Genomic DNA, 6,953 nt, shown 5'->3' with positions numbered 1-6,953 from the left:
CACCAGCAACAAACTGAGAAGTTCTGTTTTTAAAAGAATATTTTATACTAAAATAATTTCAAATTTACAGAAAAGTTACAAGAATAGTACGAAACTGTGTGCCTTCACTCAGATTCCCCAGCTAACAGTTAATACATTTATTTTATCATTCTCTCTCTCCATGTATACATATTCACATTTTGTAAGCATTTAAGAATAAGATACAAAAACACTGTATCATTCATCCTTAGTACTTCACACATATTTCCTAAAAATTGGGACATTCTCCTACATAACCATAGGTCAACCATCAATTAACATTGATCCACCATTGCCATCTAATCCACAAGCTTCATTCAAAATTTGCCGGTTGTCCCAATTTTATTCTTTATTTATTTAATATATCAGTATGACCTGATATATTTATTTATTTAGATGCTCCAATGTTCCTAGATATGGCCAGTGGGGTCCCTTTAAGTTGTGTCCTTTAGACATATCTCTAGTATTCGTTGAGCACTTCCTTACTTCCTATACAAGATGTTTCAAGCTCATCTTGTACTTTTTCTGGTCCCACCCTGGAATCAGCTATTTCTTTTAGGGGAGTTTGGTATTCTGAAACCAAGACTTGCACACTAGGTGTTCATTGCTCCTGGGTTCTCATTGTTTCTAGACTCAGTGGACAGAAGTAGGAAATGTATGTATGTATGGACACATAATACACATATATGCAGACATATATGTATTATCTAATACTGCATAACTCATTACTCTCAAACTTAATGACTTAAATAATTAATAATTCTGGGTTTATGTGGGCTGGGAATTCAACCTAGGCACACTAGGGATAGCTTGTCTTTGCTCCATCATTTTTGGGTCCTTGAGGCTGGAAGACTTGGATGCTGGGGTTGGAATCATCCAAAGGTGTGTTCACTGACACGTGTAACAGTTGCTGCTGGCCATCAGCTAAAGAGCTGTCACAAGAACACCTACACATGGCCTGTCCTTATAACCCAGGCTTCCTCACACATTGGTGACTAGGTTCCAAGGTCAAGCATTGAGAGAAAAAGGGAGAATGACAACAAAGTGAATGCTGTATATTTTTCATGACCTAGCCTTGGAAGTCAAGTAGTCACTAAGTCCAGTCCATACTCAAGGGCAAGGAGATTATACCCTATCTTTTGAAGGAAAAAGCATCATCCTCCCCCGCTCACACACACACCAAAAAAAAAAAAAAAAAACCAACAGCAACTGCATGCCCATTTTAAAACCATCATAATATCCATTTCTATAGCTATTTATCCTTATAAAAGATCATGAACTCATATCCATACTTCCAATTCTGATCTAATAGGGTTTGTTTTAACTTTACCAGCTCCATGACTCCCTTTGCCAATAGTGAGAAACCTGGCTCCCATTATGCTTAACTTACTTACATATTTGCTCACTTCCCACCAACCGCTGGACCAAGTATCCTGGGCTCTAGCACTATTGATTTCAGTGATTATTATGCTGAGAAAGCCTATTTTCAAAAACATTTATGACAAAGGATGATTTATTAAAGAAATTATTAAGGACATTTATATGCATAGCAATTATTTCACCAATAGGAATATGAAAAATATAAATTACTCAGTTTTAAAATGAGCAAAGATAATATGTCTAGGCAGAAAAGTAAGTGGCCAAAAATTTTTAAATGCTCATCTTGACTTCATAAATTCAAATTAAAACAGTAATGATTTTTTTTATCCATCAAATTGTCAAATATTAGAATGATAGATGATACTAGTAAAAGGATAGAGGAGAGGGGGAAAAGCATAGATATATGCTGGAAATCTTTCTGGAAGATAATTGGACAGTTTTTGTCAAAATTAAAAGTATATGTGCTTTTTGAACTAGCAATCGCACTGTATGGAATTTATATTTTCAAAATGTCACTAATGTATAAATTTGCTTGCTTCCTCTAGAGTGAGTTTTAAGAGAGAGAGAAAGAATGAGCAGGAAGATGGGTGGTCCTTTGCTAACCTAATTTTGGAATTGACATCCTGTCACTTTTACTGTATTCCGTTCATTGGAAGCGAGTCACTAGTTCCAGCCCATGCTCAAGGGGAGGGGATATACAAGGACATGAACATCAAGGGGCAACAGTCATTGAGGGTCATCTTAGAGGTTGCCTGCCACAGTACTACCTCAGGTGACTGGGAAAAGCAAAAATAAGCCCCCTGTGGGAGGACTTGATTTCAACAGCAGTCAAGAGCAGTTGTAAGAAATTGCCAATTAGAGATGTCCTCCAATTTTAGAGCTATTAAAATGTATGATATGATATAATGCTATGATATCAGGTACTGGCAGGGGGGAACGTGACTGTCTGAGAAGGTGACATCAAGGAAAGTCTTGTAGAGGAAAAATATTATTAGTGCAAAGTTTTGGTGAAGGAGGTAAGAGTGGAAACCAGCCACCAGGCAGAGTCCCCAAAGTACACAGATGTGTTGGAGAGCACCAGAGTTTGGCTGCTGTGTGGACTGCAGGTGATGGAATGACCCAAGATGAGGAGGGGCTGGAAAGGCAGGCCAGGTCCGACCTGGAGGGAGTCTTGCTAAGGGGATGGATATAGGGAGTCATCAAAGAATGTAAAGCAGAGCAATTCTACAATGGTTTTGTTAGAAAGATTGCTATGGAGACAGTGGAGGATGAATTGGAGGGAAAGAGACTAGCTCGGGCAGGGAGGCCATTAGGAAGGCCACTGTAACATCCAGCAATAAAAGGTGGAGACCTAGAGCAAAGCAGCTTGGGGTAGAATGAAAGATAATGATTCAAGAAAAACATAGGAGATAGACTTGGCACGCTGTCCAATCAGCCCCCAGGGATTGATTGGTTGTGAAGAGTAGACTACAGTGTGGATGGTGCCTCCTTAAGCTGTGCGATTTGGGGCTCTGTAGATGAAGTTGGGGTGGAGTCACAGATGAGTAGCATCTGCCCTTGGATGACTATAGATGGTGATGCCCACAGGCCTAGAGAGGGAAGCAAGCAGGGAAGTGGGAGGAGGAGCAGGTTCAGGAAGTGGCAGTGAGCCAGTGCGAGTGGGTAATTCTCCAAATATCCATTCCACCCTTCTTCCTTTAGCAACAACCCCTCCCCTATATTTTATCAGGGCACATGTGACTAAGTTCCAGCCATTGAAATGATGTCTGCAACTTTCGATTCATGCCCTTCAAAGGAGAGAAGCACATCCTCCTTTTATCCTTCCCTCTTCCTTCAGAGTGAGGATAAAACAACAAAACAAAAAAATATATTTATTGATTGCTTCCTACATGACTGAAACCATTCTAAGAGCTTTAATTGTATTAATTCCTTTAACTTCTTGCTAAGAGGTTGGATGGGGAGCAGACACTTCTAGTTGTTCCATAATATCTATTCTTCTCTTCTTTCTTGGTAACAGAATTCCCAGATGTACAGACTGGGCACATGGCCTACTAGAATAAGGACTACATACAGTTCCCAGCCTTTCTTGCTGGGAAAGAAATAGTGTCTAAGTGGAAGCATTGGGATGTCTTAAAGTTTGAGGATATACTCTTCTCTTGCCCCTTCTTCTTCATCCTGGTTGGAAGTTCACTGCTGGAACTGTAGCAGTCATCCTGGACCCTGACGTAGGACCCTGATGTAGGTTCGAGGACTGTTGATATAAGCCCAGATCCCTAATGATTGTCTATCTTATATATTTACCATGGACTGCCTGTATTTACCTGAGAGAAAAATAAAAGGCTACCTGATATAGCCTTTTGTTATTGCTAATTTGTTACTAGCAGCTGAATTTAATCATAATACAGACAGGTGGTAACACTATCCCCATTTTACAGATGATGAAGTCCAAAGAGGTTAGGGACTTTGTCTAAGGTCACTCAACTATTAAGTGGCAGAGCCATGACTTGGATCCAAGCATTGGATCCCCACCTTCCTTTGGCCTCATCTCCTCCCATTGCTTCTGGGGCTTTGCTTCACCACCTGTCTCTCTTTTCACCAGCTGGTCTCCATCAGCATATTCGGCTGTGACCTGGCTTCTGCCCCCGTCGTTCACTAAAACTGCTTTCTGCAAAGGATCCAACGCCCTTCCTGTTGTCAAATCCAAAGAACGATTTATTATTTTACTTGCACTTTTCCATGATGAAATGCCTTTTTGATTTTCTTCCTCTTTCCTCAGTTACTCCTTTTCAGGCTCCATCTTTTCTGCCCATCCCTTAAATGCTGATCTCCAGCCTCTTTTCATTCTAGTTTCTTGGGGTGATGTTGACTAACCAACCTGAAAGTCCTAGTCACTGAAAAACAATTCCTCTACTACACCCACTCCAGTATCTGACCCATTCACCAATTCCACTTTCAAATTCCTCTCACATTTGTTGCCTCCTTTCAATCTTGAAAAATCTCCCTTCTTCCAGTTTTTAGTCCACTTCTGTCCATTAATTTTCATAAGAATGATTTTTCTTAAACACAAGTCCGATCCTGTCATTTCTCTATGTAGATCACCTCAGTGGTTTCTCATTGCCTACAAAACAAAGTTCATACTCCTCTGCAGGCAAACGAGGCTTTTCATGGTGGGGCAATGTGCCCCCTGACCCCCTTACATCACTCCATTATAGCCATCTTGGTGCAATGCACTCCTCATGCTTCTGTGCCTGGGCACCTGCTGCTCCCTCTGCCTGGTGTTCCCTTTCCTTTATTAAAGCCAAGAGTTCTACTCACTCTTCAAGCCTCCTCTGAGAAAAGAACTACATAGCACTGCATTCCCCTAAGCAGAATTAGAAACTTTCTCCTGTGTGCTCCTAAGGCACTCTGTATTTACTATTATGATGCATTCACACTGGTCTCTTCCACCAGCACCCGAGCCCTGTATCTTATTAATTTTTGTAGTCACTCCAGCATAGAGCAGACTTAGACACAATAAATGTTGTAATGTAATGTTTACCCACCTGTTAAAATCAGAAGTAAATGGAGACCAGCTTTGATGTTTCCCTGAGCTATGATAAAACCACTTTAGTCATTCATTTAGGAGCTTAATAACCAATTAATGTGAAGAAGTTGCTTTCTCACTATATAAGCTGCTTTATAAGGGAATGTGTACCCCTGAGCCTCATTTCATGCTTTAGTTTAAGTGCATATACACACACACACACACACACACACACACACTAATATATATATAAAAAATATATATATATATTTTGCATTGTGTGTTCACTGCCCATAGTTAGATTTCTTTCTGTCACCACATATTTGACCACTTTTACCCCATCTACCTCCTCCCTCTATGCAGATAATTGATCAAGAATTAAACTGCCTAAAAGAATTTGCTTCATAAAGTACTTTCACAAAGAAAATCTTTAGAATTAATATATTATGAAAATATTTGTCTTTAAAAAACTGAGTTAAAGGTCTCAGAGACATGTATAAACCCATGATAATAGCAGCATTATTCACAATAGCTGGAATGTGGAAGCAACCCCAAGTATCCATCAACAATTGGATAAATAAGCAAAAGGGTGGTATATATATATATATAAAATATTATTCATTCTTAGGAAGTTCTGACATATGCCATAGTATGGATGAACCTTGAGGTTCACATTATGCTATTAATATGAACTTAGCATATAAACATTAAATGAAGTAAGACAGTAACAAAAAGACACTGTTGAATTATACACCTGAAACTTACTGGATTTCTTTAACCAATGTCACTATAATAAAAAAAGAAAAAATCTTCATAGAATACCTTTTCCATTTATATTTTAATAAAATAATTTCCATTGGGATAAATTCTTTTTGAATAAATATTACAAAAATTTTTTGTCCACATAAAATTTTAGTGATTATAGTTTCTGCCCTTGTAAATTTCCTGGTTTTCCCCCAGGTTCCAATTCTACATACCTAAATCTTAACATGTAATATTCTATCATTAATAATCTTTATGAAGTGGATGAAAGATGCACAGGTAATCCACAAGAAAACGGTGCCTACTAGTATTGCCATTAAAATTCTTTTCTATTTGATTCCATGTGTTAGCTGTCCACACCTTTGGTGAAGTGTAAAAGGTAAAATCAAAACGTCCTCTTCTCCAACTATTTGTTTTGGGGCCAAAACACTTTAATGCAGTCTGTGTTCATATCTGTTGTAGCTTTTCGGAAAATGATTGAATGTAGTAGCTCCAGTAAGTAAAGAAGAAAATGTTCTCCACCAGTTAATCTCACTGATGAGCAGACCACAGGCAAAAGAACGGTCAACACCCGGTAATGTAACAGTCAGGTACTTCCACCCTTCCATTGTCATACCTGTTTTCTTTGCTAAATAAGTATTCACAGACCCCTCAGTAACACCTTCCCAATAGTTGGTACGAAGTTTTTGCTGGAAGGTGGAGATTCGTTAAAAGTCATTAATAACCACTTAATTATAAAATTGCACCAAGCTGTCATAATATGCACTTGCAATCACGTTCTTTTGTCATCTATAAAGGATCATTACAGGAATACAATGTAAACATTCCTGAAGTAAGTGGGAACTTGGTAGCTCGTGCTACTTGGACAGGTGTTGGAAAGGCGTGAGACTCGAGGTCTAGGAGAGAACCATAGTGCTCCAACTCCGAACGGACTTTCAGACTAAATATGGATATGGTGTCAAGTGCGCGCGCACAGCGAAAATAACGCGCGCAGGCGCGCTCCCTCATAAGTCGATCGTAGAGCAAAGAGGGTGATCGAGCGCTTGAGTCGTATCCCCTCCAGGACCGAACAGTTAGCGCGGCCAACGACAGCCTGGACAGGCGCTTCCGGTCAGCATGGCCAATACAGCCCTCAGGCGCGCCTGACCGTCCGCTTGCTGCCACTGAAACTAATTACCGCAGTGAGAATGGATCCTTAAGAGGAGGTGTCTCGGTCTTTCGGATGGAGACCGAGGTTTCCCCTTCCAGGCATTTCTACACTGCGGATCCG

This window comes from Pteropus vampyrus, unplaced genomic scaffold (genome assembly GCF_000151845.1).
Source record: "Pteropus vampyrus isolate Shadow unplaced genomic scaffold, Pvam_2.0 Scaffold91, whole genome shotgun sequence".
NCBI classification, from domain to species: Eukaryota; Metazoa; Chordata; class Mammalia; order Chiroptera; family Pteropodidae; genus Pteropus; species Pteropus vampyrus.
The sequence above is the reverse complement of the archived record's forward strand: the minus strand, read 5'-3'. Positions refer to the sequence as shown.